Source organism: Onychomys torridus, chromosome 13 (assembly GCF_903995425.1).
Source record: "Onychomys torridus chromosome 13, mOncTor1.1, whole genome shotgun sequence".
NCBI lineage: Eukaryota > Metazoa > Chordata > Mammalia > Rodentia > Cricetidae > Onychomys > Onychomys torridus.
This window is the reverse complement of record NC_050455.1, coordinates 60,615,408-60,635,702: the sequence shown is the minus strand read 5'-3', so window position 1 is coordinate 60,635,702 and position 20,295 is coordinate 60,615,408. Positions and strand designations below refer to the sequence as shown.

The 20,295-nt window shown below is 37.7% G+C and overlaps 1 protein-coding gene across 2 annotated transcripts in view; it reads left to right on the top strand.

Moving 5' to 3' along the window:
• Positions 1–20,295, top strand: part of Dcc (DCC netrin 1 receptor) — a 1,150,309-nt gene that overhangs the window by 101,494 nt on the left and 1,028,520 nt on the right. The window lies entirely within an intron of this gene.

Sequence of the window (20,295 nt, the reverse complement as noted above, 5' to 3'; positions counted from 1 at the left end):
GTAAGTAAAAGAAATTGATCTTAGACAGAGATTGTATTATCCAGAGTTTAGGAACATGTAAGATATTGCTTAGTTCAAGACGTTATGCTTGATTGCCTAATCTACCATATTTTCTTACTTCTAATTCAAACACTTAGTACAATGAGATTTATTTCACATAAAATACAGGCACTGTCAGCCTTGCCTCTCTGCTCAGGATTTCCATGTCTGTGATGAGAGGATAGGATGTTGTAGTCTCCTTCCTGTTAAAAGTGCACTAGGATGGAGGTGGGGGAATATTTCCATGTTATTTTAAGATATCTTGGTCTATTGAAGCATTGATCCAGACTGCATACCATTAGATAATAGATTTTTATGGGATGTGACATAGGGCAGGACCACAGAGGAACTTCTATACTCTCTGCATTGGCATACTCTCAATAAATATTTAACCAGTGAGGATTAGTTCAGTTAATAAATTCACAGCCAGTTGAATAAATAATATAAGAAATTAAGGGTGAAATTTAGGTGTTACCATTTTTCCTGAAAGGGAGGAACAATATATAGTTTAGAGAGAGCAGGTTTGAGGCTAGTGCGCCAATAGGGGTGGGAAAGTAATTTTGGATTTAAGAAAGGAGAATATGATAAAAGGATGAAAGATAAAAGACAGAAAATACCAGACTGGGCTCTTTCACGCTGTGTTCAGAAGTCATAGGAAGATCCAGCGTGAAGCACACACCCCTCCTTTCTCTGTCGATTTCATCAGAACCAGTTACAAAGGATGAAAGATTCACGGAAATCCACCAGGCTAATCACTTAATTTATTCATATTACTTTTATTAACATAATTTTTTTCATACAATAGATTGATGATGTCCCCCCCCCCAACCTCTTCCAGTTATTCTTCATCTCCACTCCCATCTGGATCAACAAGCTTTCCATCTCTTGCTAGAAAACCAACAGGCATCTAAGGAATAATAGTTGAATAAAATAAAATAAGATAAATCAAAGCAAACTAATCAGAATATGACAAAGACAACCAAACAAGATAAAGAGCCAAAGAAAAAGCAGAAGGAACACATATAGATGCTGAGATACCCATGTTTGTACTCTCAGGAGTCCCATGAAAACCCCAAAATGGAAGTCATCGTGTGTGTGTGTGTGTGTGTGTGTGTGTGTGTGTGTGTGTGTACGCGCGCGCATGCACGCATGCACACGCACACATGCAAAGAATGTATAACGTACAAGAGAAAGAAACCAAACCAAACCAAACCAAACAAACAAACAAAATACCTGCCATGGATTAACATTACAAAAAAGAACCTCCAAAGATGCTGTTGAGTTCATTTTCTGTTGGCCTCTATTACTGGGCAGGCTGCCCACTCTTAAGACTGGTCTGTTTTCCACTGGTTCTCACTTGGAGAAAACTAACCTTTCATTTGAAGTGGAGAAATTTTTTGAGTTAGAATGTGTTTACTTCTCTTTTCAACTCTAAGACCTCATCTGGTGCAGACCTAGGGAAGCCCTGAACATGCTGCCACAGTCTCTGTGAATTCTGTGCACCAGCCCTACTGTGTCAAGAAGGCCTTGGTTCTTTGGTGTTCTCTCTTCCCTCTGGCTCTTACTACACTCTTTCTGCCTTCTCTTCCACAGTTTCCTGAAGCCTGAGGGGAGGGATTTGATGGCAACATCTCTTCTAGGGCTCAGTGTTCCAAGGTCTCATTCTCTGCATATTGTCTGGCTGTGGGTCTCTGTTTTTGTTCCAGTCTGCTGCTGGAGGAATCTTGTATGATGATGGCTGAGCAGAACTAAGATCTATGAATATATAATATCTCTAGGAATCATTTTATTGTTGTGTTCCTTTCGCATAGCATTTGTATTTTGCTATCTCTTTTGTCCATGGCCTATCTAGTCTTTGTTCTTGGCTACACAATCAGGATTGGGTATGTGTTCCATCTTATGGAGTAGATCTTAACCCAAATTAAATATTGCTTAGTTACTTTCACAAGCTTTGTGCCACTACTGTATCAGTTATCTTGCAGGTAGGTCATTCTTGTAGACTGAAGAGTTTGTAACTGTGTTGGTATTTACCTTTATCCTTTGGTAGAATGCAGAGTACCATGTACTAGGAATATTAGTCTATAGGGGATGAAGGCTCTAGGTAGACACCAGCTCAGCTTCTCTATGCTCAATGAATTGTGAGGGTGTTGTCTTCAGCAATAGGCCTTTCTCTGTTTGTGGAGAGCCACCAATAGCTTTGGCAACAGCCTGGGTTGTTCTAGATTCCCATTGACCCCTTTGGCCAACAGTTCAATTAGATATAACCCATTTCCATTAATAGTAGCTTCAGTTAGTGCTGAGAGATGTCCACTTGGGGCTCTACCTCCCCCATTACTTGACAATTACATTTAGCTTGCCTTCATACATGCATGTATTGTAGGAAGCTTCTACATTATTAGGTTCCCAAAAGACCCCTCAAATGGCCCTTAGTTTTAACTTTGCCTTCCTATATTCCCTCCTTTGCCCTCCTCTTTTCCCTTGCTCCGTGTTTGATTTCCTATTGTAACTCCCTCCTCCATATATAGCTAGCTATCTATTCTATTTCCCCTTCTTTGGGGTGCACATCCCCTATACTCAGTCCCTGAGTTTTCTACCTAACATCTGTGGTTATGCAGTTGTAGCCTGCTTGTCAATTACTTCCAATGACTCAGGAAGCTAAGACAGGAGGACCACTTGAATCCAGGAGTTCTGGAATGTAGTGTATCTAACCAGGTGTCTACATCAAGTTATGATCTATATGGTGACCTCCTGAGAGCTGCGGACCACCAGGTTGCCTAAGGAGGGGAAATCTGCCCTGGGCTGGGAATGAAGTAGGTAAAACCCCTGTGTTGATCAGACTAATGACTTTAAACTTGTCTCTTAAGACAGCATCCATACTCAGCCCCTTTATTGTGCATCTCCAGGATAGATACAGGAGCTTGGCAGCATTCTGATGTGTTGCCTTCTTTTTTAGATTTTTCATAAATGAGCCCTATATTTGCAGTACTTATACATCCATTCATTGCAGGTTTGTGTAAAGGGGCATTCACTTGCCCATTTAGTGTGAATTTTATGCCTGACATTTAATAGTGCAGCCTCATTTGTTCAGTGTCCTGGATGATTGAGAGGTGCACTAGGAAGGAGTGATTGTGCTAAGAAAATGCCTAGCACAATGAGACCTCATCATTTTGATTGGTTGTGGGTCTTTTGTTTGTTGTTCATCTTCGGTGTTTTTTTTTTTTTTTTTTCAACATAACTTTGAAAACAGTAGCATGTGCTCTAATGACAGTATTCTAAATAGCACTGTTAGTAGAACATCACCTTTTTCATTTTACACTTTCTGAGTTTTAAACACCATTGCTGTGTGGAGAAATAAGTCATTTCTGATGATTCATGGATAGGTTTGTGTCAATCAGAAGTGACCGTAATCATGGCAAAATAAAATTTCAATAATGTTCATTGAGGGCATGCAAAAAATGTTCTTCTCCTGCAAGTTCTCTGTGTAAATCACAAGCTCTAGAAATACAAATGAGTTCAGCACACAATGGAAACCTACTTGAAATACATTACTATTGTGATAAACCTTGCACACCCAGCAACCTGGGGATTACTTGATAGGGGCTTGATGGCAAATTTGTGGACATATTTATCTTTCTCACTTTTCCTCTAAGGGTATGGACATAAGAAAATAGTCGATAATATATCCCTATGATTAATTTTCTATGAAGATCACTGAGGATTTAGAATCAGTGGTCTTTGTCACTATCTTGTAGACTAGCTGGAAGCTATGAGAGAATTTAATTTGCTTGAGTCCATTTATTTTAAGAAACAACAATTTCTACCGCATGTTACTGATTCAGGAGTTAGAAAATAGGACAGGTAGGAAGTCCCTGGTTGAATGAGATCCAAGTATTGAGAGATGTCTTTGTAGAATCACCCATAAAGAGCAGCATTGCTTCTGTGTTTTTAATCATCTTTTTTCTCAGTTTTGTGTCTTTAAGGTCTATGAAATACTGTCATGGACCCATTCTTCATTAATTTTATTTGTACCATAATTTTAATCTGGAGTAAATTTTTACTTGAATGCTCACTATACAATAAAATGTATCCAGTACACAATTCTTTCCTTTCAGATATTTCTTGTGTCTTTGCTTTCCCATTGAAAGAGATCCCTGTTGAATTTTTGCATGCTAGCTTTCTCATCCACTTTAGCCTGACAAAGTCATTTGGGGAACTTTGTGTGTGCTGAGATATTTTCTGTAGGGCCTGATTAGATTACTGACCTTCTTTCCCTGTAAAGGTACAGAAAGAAATGCCCTAAGCACCCAAGGGACTTGGGCAAGAAAGAGCAAACAAAAGTTCATGACAGGTCGGGTCCCACAAAGGAAAATTAAATGCATTATTCTCTCACAATAAGGTTAGCAAAGAATCTATAATCCCTATCCACTCTTTCATTCTTTGTATTCTAATGAGTTTACTGTGCAATAATGAAGGGAGAAAGCTTCATCACAATTCTGCCAGTGAAGGGACATTTTCCAACTCCATTTGCAACTGAGATCAGCACAATATACCATAGTCATCCATCATAGAGAAGCTGCCCATGCCTAATAAAAGGCTGTTTGGACAGAGTCAATCAAATGAACATTATTGGAGCTTGGTATTACACTGTCCTTTAGGTGATGGGACAGAATGTAATTCAGTTACAGAATGTGATTTTCTTATTCCTCTGTCCCTTTTGAGACTTTAAATTCTATTCTAACACGAGCACCTCAGACTGACATTCATAATCTTTGTGATAAAAAGAGACCTTATCCTATTTCTCATCTGTCAGGAGCAGTTAGAACTATGTAGAGTTTCTGTGATATGGCTAATGCTACAAAGAATCAGCCCTCTAGCTGAGGTTACAACTTATAACTTGTTTGTTATTATTAATAAAGGGCAAGCTAAGCTGTTGTGTGAATCAAATGAAGACAAGCAAAGAATATAATTTAGTATCTCTTGGCCATGTTTAAAGATCCTAGTTATAACATTAGAATTTTTAGTTGATAAGTCATTCAGATAATATCTGATGTAGGTTTTTAGTATTTGGGGCTCATTCTTCAAATAATTATTTCATGGCACCAAGTTGTATTAAATAATCCAAGTGTAAAAATTTTCATTGATCTTGTCAGGAATTTTCGTTGGTGGGACCCATCATCAGATATCTTTGAGACAGAAATAAACTAAATTAACCCATGTTTTAAAATATTTCATTCTTAAGAACTAATAGAAAAAAAATCAGTAGATCCAAATAAAACTGGAGAACTTGCTGATTGTAAACGAATTGCAAAGACACAAGAGTTCTTGCCCGAAGCACAGGTATCTCTGCACTGTTCAGTGCCTCACAATGACATCTACAGCCATGTGCTACATTAGGGGTTACAGAGATAACTGCTTCTGCCAGACAGTCATCAAGAGCACAGCAGGTGCTGAACTAAACAGCTAGTATACCATCTAGAGAGGGCAGATGCAAAGCTTGTTATGAAAAAAATAGGGCCCAGGATTTCTTGTGGTTTTCTTTTTATCATAAGTTGGAAAATCAAATTTGAATAGCTATAATAACTATTTTAATTTAATAATAATAAATTAATATTGCACAGATTAATTAAAATACATTTCTAAGCTAGATTCTACCAACAGTACTAGTCACAATAAATACTAATATTGAGTTCACTGTTATGTTGTTCTGTTCTAAGGAGCACTAAATTTTAAAATATTATTTTGATTAGATTAATTACCTTTATGAACATTCTTTGGCACAATCCCAAGAATTTGTTCAATAAGCATTTATTGAAAATCCACTAAGAAGTAAGCTCTTCTGCATGAAAATACATGTTCTCAGATCTTTTCTAGTAGAGAAAGACAAGACACAAGATATCTTCAAGAAATAGAAATGAACCAAAATGTAGGAATGCCTGTGGTGGTGTGAGTCTCTGAAAGTCAAGAGGACAAAGAATGAAGACATTCCAATATTCCCAGCAGAGAGCAACCAGCACTTATATAAGGAAGGACTTTTGGAAAAATCAAAAGTTGATTAAGGAACTGTAAACATTTTGGCATGGCCAACGGACATCAAGTAGGGAAGAAACAATAATATTAGGCTGAGTGTACAGACAAAAGTTCTTCTATGAACGCTGTAAAAAATATGACCAGGTTCTCTGAGTGGGGAACTGGGAATAATAGCATAGTCAAGATTCAACAAAGTATGAGATAAGAAAGCAGAGTACAGGGGGCACATGGAGGAGGATTACTAACTATAAAGATTTTTTAAAATGTCATGTGGAAGGGGAAGTCAGGGGAGAGGCAGCAGAGGGAGGGATGAGAGGGGGATCTGTGGTTGATATGTAAAATGAATAAAACAAAATTTAAAAGTGTCATGTGGACACCTACTATTATAGAGTCTTCTTAAAATAAATGTATACACATACGTATATGAATTCAATTTAAATCGAAATTATACATAAGAAGAAATGATGCCTTCCTAGGCACCATGGGCTATCAAATACAAAGCCCATGTCAAGGGTCATCTCTTTTGAGTTGTTGGTCAATAGATTCCCATAGTCTCCCAAAACAATACAGGCTGTCCTTCGCAACTTAATGGTAAGACACTATTGCTCAAGACCCTACGCAGTAAGGTCACAAGACATGGAGAAATTAAGCTGGTACCAACTTGAAGGCATCATCCCTTCTGGCTAGTTACATAGTGCTGGAAGGTGCCCTTGTGATAGAGAAAAAAATAGTCAGCATGCTTACACAGCTGTGAGCAATAATGACTGCCTAGAGATATATGCTCATTGGAACAGTAGTGTGGCAGCAATATTATGGGAATAGCCAATCACTTTCTGTTTGGATTTAAATACAACTCCATAAGACAAGACCAATGCCTAGGGTTGTTACTTACCTAGATCTTAGGTTTTGGAGAGAATGAAATACTAATTAATACTCTGCTGAATGGCCATAGTAATAGACTGCCCGCTATGTTCTTTTTATTCTACCTATAAATTGGTGCACCCCTTAACCTTTATCAAAGAAGCTTCTCCTTGAAATATACCCACAACTGTCAATGTGCAAAGAATAAGAGACTGTGGAGTCACCAGCTGTAAATAGGACAGCTATATTATCATCCATACCCATACACCCTGCCCTGCAGAGCCCAGGGGTCATCACAGAAGAAGCAGATATCAAGATCCCAAGAGCCAGAGATAGTCAAAGTCTGCAGTGATAGAGTATTTTCCAGCCATCACACACATGAATTCACATCAGCTGTGACCGCATGTGACAAGACCCCACAGAGGATGAACCAGGTTAAACACCAACATGGATCAGAGAGGTGATCATGAAGTCCCACCCCTAGCGGAGGAGCTATTTGCAATTGATGACTACCAGGAGAGGGAGAGTTGATTGTCTTCAGAACTGGGGTTCATGAGAAACTCATTCTCTAGCAGATTATCCTACACCCACATACACCAGGTGGAGTCAGTGCACTTAAAAAAGAAAGAGAGAGAGAGAGAGAGAAAGAAGAGAAGAGAAGAGAAGAGAAAGAGAGAGAAAGAAAGAAAGAAAGAAAGAAAGAAAGAAAGAAGGAAGGAAGGAAGGAAGAAAGGAAGAAAGGAAGAAAGGAAGAAAGGAAGAAAGGAAGGAAGGGAAGAAAGCTACATAAAGTTAGGAAGAAAGAGTGGTGTGTTGGGGGAGAAAGGGAAGAGGTTTTAGGGGGCGGAAATGGGGATGGATTTGACCCAAAAATATTATACCAATGCATTAAATAGTAAAAAATAAAAAATACAAAATAAAATTGCTACCAGGAATTTGAAATGTACTGTGTGGTTTCTAAGATAGTATTTACATGTTTGAGGTAGAATGAGAGACTTAGGTGATTTTCTAGAATGATGATTCGGTTGTCACATGGAAACTATAGAGATGGAAAAGAATGATGGATCAGTTATTGAATTATTCCAAGTTGTCTTTGATAAAGCAATTTGAAGAAATAGAAGTCACAGGATGTGGCTAGTGACTGGTTGAAGAAGAGAGGGGAAACAGAGAGCTGTGTTTTGCTTTAGGAGCATGGACTAACTTTATGATGGAGGAGAGTCCTGGGATTAGCCAGGAGGGGCTATGGTTCCTGGCTGTCTATATGGGGTAGTCTGAGAGGTCTGTCATACTCCAGTGCTACTTTTCATCCACGGCTTTGGGAAATCACTTATTTTTGGTGGTATATTATAAATGTTAGCTAAAATAGGGCTTTGACTATCCAAAGAGTTCATGTGAATGAAACATTATTAGATATACTCTGGTCATTGGATAACTTCTGTGTTAAGAAGCTTAAATTCAACTGCATATTTTTTCAAACTTTCCCCTTTTTTATTGCTAAAAACAAATATCCAAGACAAGGAGTGCCTACTAAATATGACCAATGATATTCCTCTGCTGATGTAATGAGCACAGGGCTGAAAGATAGAGAGAAAAGTAGATAAGAGTCTTCCTTTCTTATGTCCAAGAGTACAAATATGCCATATTTGGAGTTTTATTTTGCATTAAAAAATATAATAGCTGAAATTAGTTTATAGCAGAAGGGAAAGACTAAAAGTCCTTTCTCCTTCAAACTGAACTTATAACAAGCCATATTTTGGTCTATTGTTTTGAATTATAATGTGTTCATTTTTGAAAGTATTTTTTTCTGATTAATCATCTTAAAATCTCTTCAAAACCTTTCAGCTCAACTGCTGGACTAGTGACACAGAGAGCTAACAGAACAATTGACACCATGTGTTCAAAGTCCAAAATATCTTTACTTTATTGATTGTGAAAACTAATAGAGTTTATTTTGTTCAACAAATTTGCAAATGCAGATGCACAGTGCCTCTATGAGATCAATGCCTAAGGTATAGGCAGATTACTACCAATTCTTTAATTTACAAATGCATTAACAGTTAGACAGAGGTCCTTCATGCAGGGCAAAAAAAAAAAATGCTTCATCTATTGATCATCCATAATAACAATGAAGGTGAATAAAGAAAGAGAAGATAAAAAACAACCTGGTAACCTCTATGCAGTTCTTATAGAATAAATTCTTTAAGGAGAATTTATGACTCTTAATAACTAGCAAATGGCTGCACAATACAGTCATTTTAAGAATTACAACACCCAGCAATAGTAATAATAACAATTTTCAATGAATCCAGTGGTTTCTGAGTCCTCTGATTTAAAATGTAGATTTTGGATGGGCAGGATATTAGAGATAATATTCAATTTCCAAGAGGGTTCTCCATAACGAACCCTGCAATTGGACTTATTTACCTCTCTCTTCCATTTTAGCATTATGCAGACCTTGATACTGAAACAACCAAACAAACAAAAGCGAAAACAAAAAACCTTTGTAACAAAATTTAAGAGACTGGGTAACTCCATATAAATACACCCACTTTATGTCCTCAGATGTATTGAACACTCTTCCAATGTAAATGCTAAATGTTTGTTTATCTGTTACTTCTTCCCTCATTTCTTTCCTTAGGGGGAAATACAGTAATATGTCCATTTTCTCTAACCAAGGTGCAGACTTTGAGTACTTACAGAAGTGAAAGAAAAAGAAATACAGACACTTTGCCTATGTAGGTTCAGAGGAACCCACAGATGCCTGGGCAGGGTCCTCATTTTTCTTGTAACTAGCAACTGGCTTAACCCTGTTTGGGGAAGGTAAAAGCTAAGGGATGTTAACTCTTAAATCTTATATAGAAGACGGTTACAGAAACTTTGATGGGCATCCTCCACAGTTCTTTATGACCTCAATGTCTCTCTCAATTTATACAGTTTTCTTTGGGTTAAGTTTTACAAGAAAAAAAGGATGGTAAGTATTATGGGATATTTGGAGCTCTACACAGCAGTTATTTATAACACATGTGACACCCCCCCCAAGTCTAAATGCTTAGTGATCCTGAAATGCTACCATCTGAACTATCAACATCTTTTTGTGTACCTACAACACTTTTCTGCAGGTCAGAGTGGATTCCTCATTAGCCATGGCTTTATGTTTTATTGGTCTTCTATATAAATACATCCCAAAGGTAACTTTTTCCTATTTTACAGATAATCTTAAATACAAGTTGTAGTTCAAATTCATCTTGAGGTAAAACTCTCCCATCTCACCCCATTTTGTGTCTGGCTGATTTGTCATTGATTGGTGATCTCATCTGGCAATTTTTCTTCTGACCCTACCTTGTTGGTACAGATGTTGCTGTGTTAGTTTGTATATGGGTATCACAGATTCTTCCTTCCTTTTGCACAGTGCTACTATTGGGTTGAAAAGAATGAGATGCTGGTGTAAACCTCCAGACTCCCTGTATTGGCTGGTTTGGAGTGTCAACTTTAAATAACCTAGAGTTATCAGAGAAAAATGAAACTCTTTTAAGAAAATGTCTCCATGAGATTCACCTGTAAGGAATTTGCTCAATAAGTGCTCAGTTGGGTAGGGCCCAGCCCATGGTAGGTGGCACCATCCCTGGGCTGGTGGTCCTAAGTTGAATAAGAAAGCAGGTTGAAAAAGTCAGGGGAAGAAAACCAGAAAGCAGTATACCTCCATGGCCTCTGTATCAGCTCCTGAATCCATGATTCTGCCCTGTTTGTGTTCCTGTTCTGACTTGCTTCAGTGATGAACAGCAATATGGAAGTGTGAGACAAATAAACGCTTTCCTCCCAAACTTGCTTTATGTTCATGGTGTTTCATAGCAGAAGTAGAAACCCTAACTAAGACAAATTGGTACCATCATAGTGGGGTATCACTGTGATAGCCCTGACCATGTTTTGGGAAGGACTGTGGAAGAACTTTGGAACTTTGGGCTAGAAGAACCATTGAGTGTTAAGTGATATGTTCTTTAGGAACTTGGAAGATAAGAATGTTGAGAACAGTATAGAAGATAGAAGTCTGGCTTGGGAAGTTTCAGAGGGAAATTTAGAGACTCTATTGGAGCTGTTTGTTATTTTGAATTTAGATTCTGTTGTTCTGGGTTGCTGGGACTGAAGAATCAGCTGTGATTATTAAGATATCAAGAACTACTAAAGCAAAACTTTGCTTTGCTAGAATAGTTGATTTTGATCAGTTAGAGTTAAGAAATTAGCAGAGGCTAGAAGACACTAGCACCACAAAGGTGAAATCTTCTGGGAAGTGTTTTCTGAGAGCACAGAGAAGCTGTGTTCCAGAGGTGGCCATGGTTGTACCTCATGTTGGCAGCAGGACTTGGTAGTGTGTAAACATCACCCACGTGGGACTGGTTTTGAAGTCATGAAGGGGTTATAGGGACCAGCTGAAGCTTGGCACTAGAAGAAGCCAGGAGAGGCCATTGGTGAAGATGCAGCCTCCATAGCAGTTGAAGGCCCAGGACTGAAGGGGTCATGCAAAGATGAGGCTTGGCAACATATGAGAGGCTATTGGTGAAAGTGTGTGGCCCAGTTGCAGTAAGGGACCCCAGGGTTTTGGAATGCCAGTACCATGGGATGACCACCAAGAACAGCAGAAGCAGTGGAGTGGAGCCAGCTGGAGACTAGAAAACAAGCTATGTGTGCTGCAGAGGGCAGAACCTGAGGAGTGACTCAAGCATTTTGGAGAAGTCCAGAAGACTGTGAGTGAATCCCAGATAATTGGACATTGAGTTATTTATAGGGTTAGAGTTTGTTTTTGCTGGGTTCAGATTGTGACTGTGCCCTGATTCTTCCCTCTTGAAGAAGGTATTTAATTTTTACTTTCAAAGGAAGCCACAGAAGAAAGACTTTCACTTTAAAAAGAAATTAGGTATTTTAAACAGACTAAAATTTTAATGCATTTGAATTTGCAAAGACAGTGAGACATTTAAAAATTACTTACGATTTTAATGTGAGATCTTGGGGATGAAAAAGAAATGGAGGGTTGTGGCTTAGTAGTAGTGTATTTGTGTGTCATATTGACAAGTGGTCTATTGGTACTGGCTGGTTTTGTGTGTCAATTTGACACAAACTAGAGTCATCAGAGGAAATGCCTCCATGAGATCCATCTGTAAGGCATTTTCTCAGTGAATGATCAATGGGGAAGGGCACAGCCCATTGTGGGTGGTACCATCCCTGTTCTAGTGGGAGAAAGTATAAGAAAACTGGCTGGGCAAGCTAGGGGAAACAAGCCAGTAAGCAGCACTCCTCTATGACCTCTGCATCAGCTCCTGTCTCCAGGTTTCTTCCCTGTTTAAGTTCCTGTCCTGACTTGCTTCAGTGACAAACAGCAATGTAGAGGTGTAAGCCAAATAAACCCTTTCCTCCCCAACTTGCTATATGGTCACAGTGTTTCATGACAGTGACAGAAACAAGATACTCCCGGAGACACCTCATCTCCTTAGCAGTCAGTTTTAAGGCAAGTTGAGTGGAACGTTGTCTTGAATCTTAAATCTTGGGCTTGTACTAGATTGGGCATAATGCCCAGAGGAGATCAGGATGCTATTGATTGATTCTGTGTTTTATTCTCAGGAGTACTGTTTGCCAGTTCCCATCCAAAGTTCTGACTGAGTAATTTTGAGAATGTTGTGATATTCCACAGTAATAATCTCAGAACAATTTTGAAATAATTCTCTTCTCTATATTCTCAAAAGTACCTCTAAGACTTGAGTCTTCCTATGCAAACAAAATATTTCTCACAGATGGAAGACATGAGGCGCACTTGAGTGTGCCTAGGGGCTCCAAAAGAAGAAAATGTGGCACTTTTATAGGAGAACTAACCCTCCTCTTAGTACATACTACTTCACTCTGCTCACCCTTTGATATTATTATCAGAAGGTATTCAGCAAAGAGCCAGTGTTGAAGACAGTGAGAGAATCTCCATGCTGTTATTTGGTGTTTGCCTTCAGGAAGTCTTCATACTTGGGAACACTGGGCATAACATTTCAAAGATTTAAATACATGCAGTGTAGCATTGTGAACTGTCAGTGGTGCACAGCCAGGCAAAGCTTACTGTAGACACTGAAAATCACAGGACAGCAGTGTGACTTGTTAAAACAGGCTTCACAGAGAAGGCCTGACACATGTGACTGGCTCAGTAAGAACCAAAGGTGATTCTGGGGACCCAAAGGATATCCCAGCACAGTGCAACCTTAGATGTGAATTGGTTTCTTGGCTTTATAGGCAGAAGGTGTACTATTTAGTATGCTGTAGAATATTCATGAAAAGAAACACTGGAAGACAAATCCACAGAAATCTTAGTGACTGGTTATACTTTTGAACATTCAAGGGAAAAATAGTCCATTGAAGGCATTTGAAGACTTTTGAGGCAAGACCTGTTCCCCAATATTTCGTTCCCTAGAACTTCAAAAAATGGGTAGGTAAATAGATAGTGTAGAGAAATATGGACCATATTTCTCCTATGATGATTTCCTGGAAGGATACATTTTGTCAGCATATTTTATTATGAGACTGGTAACCATATCATGACTGTTTAGTTCTGAAGGGAGCAGGAGAATCTGTGGATGCAGGCCAGGCTGAAGGACAAGAACACCTTTACATTTCTTCCATATATCACCTCTGCCTGATTCTTTTCATAGCTTTGCCAAACACATTGATAAGACTGGAGGAATTGTTCTGTGGGGAATAAAAAACAGGGAACTGGACATTGGGTAATTTATTTTCTCTGTATAATCATCTTAAGCCCAGAGCTTCATGAAAATTAGACAGATATGCACTTATGGGAAAGGGTATTCACATAGTTTCGGAAATTTGTGCACATCCTCAAAGGCATTTGTGGGTTTCAACTTGAGAGTCCCTGCAGCAAAGTTTAGTCCTTACTGGTGTGGATTGGTAGAATCTTCCTTATAGTAACTCTATTTATAAGCAACAGTACTATGGCATTTAGAGGGAAGGGAAATAGCAAGGAAATAATGATATGTGAGCTAGTAAATGTTTCAAGGAAGAGCCATTAAGAGTGGGTTATTTATATTCCAACTAAACCATTCTTTGGGACTGTACTCTAATAAGCCTAACAAATGAACAGCAAGAAAGGACTCACTCAAAATGTTAATAGTCAGTTGGCTAAAATATATATATATATATTTTACAAGGCAGAACATTTTCAGAACCACACTTGCCTCAGACAGAAGTTTAATTTAAATAAAGATAGAAGGTCTTCAGTACATGGACTTTTCCTAAGTGATTTTACATGAGTGTTGGCCAACTGCTATAATATTTCATCATTTTTAATAGGATATAACCAAGGGTTGATCACACTTGCTTATATGGAAAGAGGAGAGATAAATAAAATTGTCAGGAAATAATGACTTTTTATAATAACCTAATTGGGTGGTTTTTTTTTTTTTTCATTTATATTTTCCAATGTAAAATACTTATTGAGTATCAATTCCATATAAGACAGTGTAAAGATGAGATGCATATTTACTAGACTTGCTCCAGGAATTTCTAGGCTTGGGATGTTGATCCTGTGTAGTTATCCTCATCAATACCTGCATTCTCCTAGTGTCTTGTTTTGTATGGTCATTCTAGCCTTTCTTAGATTTTAGGAAAAATTCCATCCCAGGAAAAAATCCTTTGTAATCTGCTGAATGTGCCTAGAAAGGCTGTCAAGATCATAGCATGAATTCCTGTAATATTTTGAATATAATGTAAGCCTCATGAGAAAATAGTTTTATTTCTTTGGCTCATAGTATACTCAATGAGTCTACCATACACAGTAGATATTTAAGATATATGTGTTATAAATGAGCAAACCATCTAAAGCACTATCCCTCATTAAGGAAATTGTGTCAATGGAGTTTTCCAAAGATTAAGAACAGACTATGCCTGGCAGAGTGAATTTAATTTGAATATACAACAATGTTTTTAACTAGTTCAAGGTAATTCTTTTCTTATGTAAATTTATTTTAGAAAACTGGTTTGAATATATTTGAAAGTCATTAAACTATAAATATGTTAAAAATAATTGTCTTGGTTATTAAAGTTTGGGAGGCCATGCATTGTTGAGATAATCATAGAAACCATTAGAATATCCCTACGGGAGTATTGTGAGATGAGAGTAAATACCCATGACTAAGGGTCAGCACTTTATAAGGGATATCATCAAATCCAAAATATGTCTATGCTCTATTATTTCTTTCAATTTGTCAAGACTGTGCTGTATACAGAGATCACATTTTGAGGATGTGACCTGGGGTATATGAGCTGGATTCCCATTTCATACAGAAATCCATCAAGCTTGGTTATCTTGTTACCCAGACTCTAGAAGATTAGAAGCAGAAAGTCAGAAAGAAAGCCGTTAGAGTCAAACAGATTTATGGTAATGGAAGAGGCTAAAAAAATACAAAGAGGAGGCTGGGGATTCAAAAACCATCATTTCTGAGACCATTTGGGATAGAGATAAAGAGCCTTGCATGCCCAGAAATGCTCACTGTATTATACCAGCATACATTGGTTGTCAGTAATGATCGCCCCAGGCAATCAAGAAAAGGTTAGAATAGGTTTTCTCTGCTCTGTTCAAGGAGAGGACGGTAGTTCATGATACACTTCAGATGTTGCTGTTTTACTTGGCTCTTATAGTTGAAAGCGTTAGGGAGAACAGGTCCCAAGAGGAATGTGTATGCATGATGTGCATGTGCATGTGTGTTTGCCCATGTGCATCTGTGTGTTAAACAAGGCTTGAAAGCCAAAATTCAAAAGCAAATGAAGTCAGGAATCAAGTGAGCCCATAGGACTGGTGACTCTATCTTGTAGATGATGCAATTATGTTTATGTGATACCTGTATTTATTAACTTCCTCTGCCTTTGGGGGTTTTACTCCCTAATCTTGTTTTCAAGAAGAAGAATGTAGATGAATTTCTAAAATGGTCTTATTAAATAAAAAACATGGAGCCAAATACAGGGGTGAAAGCTTTAGATCAGGGAATAGGGAAAGCCACCAGCCAACCTTACCTCACCAACTCTGCAGCTTCCAAACAGCATGACTTCCTGTCTACCCAGGCTTTATTTGCTTTTCTGCTCTCTCATTGGCTCTCTTAGCCCAGCTACCTCACTTCATCTTCCTATACAACTCTGTCACTTTCTGTCTGTCTGTACAGACCTCCAGGTCTCTATGGTTGGTACTAAGATTAAAGGCATGTGTCACCACACTTGGCTCTCTTCCCTAACACACAGAGATCCCACCTGCTAAGTGATAGGATTAAGGGCATGTGCTACCCCTGCCTGACTTCTTGTTTACTTAAAATGGCTTGCTGTTTCCTCTGCTCTACAGGAAAACTTTATTAAAGCACATATAAAATATCACCACATTTCCCCTTTTTTGTCTAATAAAAATAAAAATGTTGTAATTGATATAAGAAAAATTATGAGTACAATAACTATATATAATACATGTAAGCAATAAATACATCAACAATGTCTAGTCCATTTACATTTGACAAATTCAGAGAAAATATCCCATTATCTATCCTATTTTGGTGAGTCCAAATGTACCTAATTCACTTTCTATACTAACTTATATTAGCAACAGAAAACTATCTTATGATGTCTTTCAAACTTATGCACAACACCTCTTATTGAGTTTCTTTTCTGAATTTCTTAACAAGTAAAATTGTTACTACAACTATTTAATCTTCAATTCCTTTAGAGACCCGAGAAGAAAATAATATTACCTAGTAAAACAGGAAGTGCAAGCAAGTGACTTCTAAAAATGAGTTATGACAGAAACAGCCAACTGAGGAAATTGTGGGCAGAATAGTTAAATTAAATTTTTATTAGTATTCTTTCAATTAAAACTACCAAAAGGCCACCATAGAAAGAGTCCTTAAAGCTTGAGTGAATACCTATTTTGCTTTTGACTTAAATAGAAATGGTATAAGCATAGAGCATACCATGATTTTTTTATATCAAGGATTTTATATTGCTACCTAATTAAAGTTCTTGAGCATTTACCATATGCTGCATACTGCCCCAAGCACCTCCAGTATACTTACTAAATGTAGTCCACACAACAGGTCCTGTGGGGTAGGAACTCCTGACCTTATTGTACAGTTGGGGATACCTGGGGACACGGAAGTTAAAGACATTGCTTAGGATGAGCTGCTAAGTGCAGAAACTGAAATTCCCACCCAGGCAGACTTAACTGCTGTACAAAAGGTGCTGATTTGTACCTGAGTCTGGCTGTACCACAGGGAATTAAAGGAAATAGGCCAGGTATGATCTCTTCAAAATCCCTGGGTCCTTGTGATACTTTGTTATGGTCTACATGCAGAAACCATTTCTCACAGAGACAAAGATGTGTGCTTCAGATTATGGAACTAGGTAGTGACAGAAATGGATCAGATACAGACAAGAAAAGGAAAGGGCAGGGGATGCCTCACAATTACAATCTTGAGTAGATCAAGTGGCTGAGAAGTAAGAGTGTTCTATGCTATCATTGTTAAGATCATGGAGAAAAATAGATGATGTAAACACAGATTTATTAGCAAAGGCAGACAGCTGAAATATGGGGAGGGACATTGTATTACAGAAATAGAGGTTCTCATATATGAAAAACAGACCAAATAAAGTAAACAGCATTATTTTTAAACTTGTTATTAATTTAGGTTTGAAAATTCAGAATGAGCACAAGTATAACTGTACTTAGTTTATTTAGGGAGTTTTAAAGTAAGTGTTAATATGTATTATATATAGTAAACTAGATACAGTTTACTAATTAGTGATACATCATGAAGACATTGTGTTGAATTTCCCACAGTAGAATGTACTTGAAAACAATTTCTTCAGTGCCAAATGAATTATTTGAATAGTCCAGTGGTATTTTTAGTTCACACGGGAGCTGCACACTTCAATAATCCTGTCCACCTTTCAACTATGTTAGAAATGTCCACAATACACTAAAGAAATGCCTTGGTTCTTTATGAAAATTGTAAATGTTACGGTCAAATTTAGTGTCAAGGTTTCTAAATATGTAGGAAATGAAATTAAAATGTCACCTTCCAAGCTAGATGTTTGTTAATGTTTTCATCAACATACAGAACAATCAATAGCACACTCATAAAAAAAGATAAAATAATTATCACTAAATACAAGCAATAACATTGCAAAGAAAAGTATTTTAGACAAGGTGAGGTCAGGTCCTGCTTTATGTTAATATAGTACATTGATGAACTGTATGGTGACCAGAGTCAATAGAAGTGGAATTAATTTCACAATGTAATTATTTCTGCCAGTAATGATGAAGTAAATGTAGTTCATTGCATATTTGGGGAGAAAGAAAAAGGTCTTATGGCTGGAATATTTTCTGATCTTGTGAAATGAATCTTAGACACACCACGATAAAATGGACCATACATAAACATTTTGTGTTATTTGCCAAAGTCAGCCTCAAGGTGCTTTGTGAACACAAAGTAATATGCATTTGCAGCCACTGAAAGTGGGTTTTAATCTTCAATTTCATGGACTTCAATATTTCAAAAATTATCTGGAAGATCACTTTTACAGAATTCACTAGGTGTCTTTTAAAGTTATATTACCCCTAAATATTCTAAATGTGAAAAAAATGCTAGAAAAAAAAATCAAGATATTTCTTTTTTAGTGCTTTAATCTTTTAAGCTTAAAGCTGATGAGGGTAAAATCTGCTTTATTCTATAAAGCAGTCAGAACTCGAAAGTGAGCTTGTAAGTAGGCCTGAACAGTGCCAAGCATCCTCATCCCTACAGAATAAAAAGCTCTTGGGATACCCTTTCACGGATCATTCGTTCATTTCCTATGTGTGGTTTAGTGACAAAGAAAAAATAAAGATTTAGGATGACTTAGTCTGGAGCCACTAATTTTTTTCCAAGCAGCTCCAGGTCCTCTCCTTTCTCAGAGGCCCTGTACTGCCTTGGCAATCATGCCCATATCTGGGGTTATGTGCCTCAGGGATGGCAGTAAGTTCCAGATGAACTTCAGGTGACTGAATGAGGAAAGATAAACCAATCTCTCATGACAGTTACAAAAGCAATCTGTCAGAGGAAACTGTCTTTTATGAGAAATCCAGCCAGTACTTAGCAACACTTTAAATTCAGTGGCAGTACATTCTACAAATAATAGGAACAGCACAGAATGATGTGAAATCTATTCCTGAGACATTACGATTTTGTACAGTTTAAAAGCTACTGGCCATTTTATTCTATTACTTTGGTATGCAGAAATGCATGCTTAATTAATAAAGGCAGGCCATAATCATTTATCTTGTAATGAAAACCTTTTACGGATAGCCACTAATGAAGATTGGACTTGCTTTTCCAATTGTGCCTGCCATGTGGTGCTGGAGCAACTTGCGTGATGAGTGAAGAACAGGCAGGTGCCATGTGCTACATCATTTGGAATTGTCATTAAACATCCACATATCAATTATGTTGTACTAAGGTTTATTAACGATGTACTTATCAAATATTCATTGTATGGCACTACCATTTAAAGAATGTCTTCTGCTGAGCCTAATGGATCTGTGCTTTGACTGCCTGGGTTATTTAGTGGATTAATTTGAGGGAACAATTTGAAATACTGGAATCTGATCTGATATAACATGTCATGCTTTACAATAATCTAGCTGCTCTCTTATTTGAGGACAATTATGTCTTGTTGATAGAAGGAAGGTGGTAAGTATGCTGTGAAAAAGAGAGGGTGTCTTGTACCCATAAAAACCAGACCTTTTGTTTGCTATCATATGAAATAGGTGATCGTTGTCTATAAAAGTAATAGTAAACAGTGAACTCCCTGATAGGCTCAATGTATTTACAAAGTTACATGCTCACTACTGGTCCCCAAATGTGGCTACTGTTTATTATCTGTTTTAAAACACTACCAATTTATTTATTACTGTTTTGTTTTCTGTATGCATGTGTGTGTAGTGCATACACATGCACATGAGGATGCTCATATATGCCTGTTAACAACACAGTGGTTAGTGTAAGGTGTCAGATGCTCCGTTCTATCACTCCTTAACATTCCTTTGAGGTAGGGTCTCTCACGGAATGTGGGGCTTCTGTTTTGCAGTAGGCTAGAAGCCAGCACAGACCAGAAATCTTCCTGTTTCCACTCTATACTGTGCTATGGTTACAGGCATATGCAGGGAGTGACCTTGCATGGCTTAGTCAATAGGTACAGGAATCTGAACTCAAGTCCTCAGGCTACACTCTGGTCTACATGTTTATGAAAAAATGCTCTTAGCCACTATACCATCTCCTTATCCCATCCTTGTTTAGGTATAGTCTTATTTTTAGA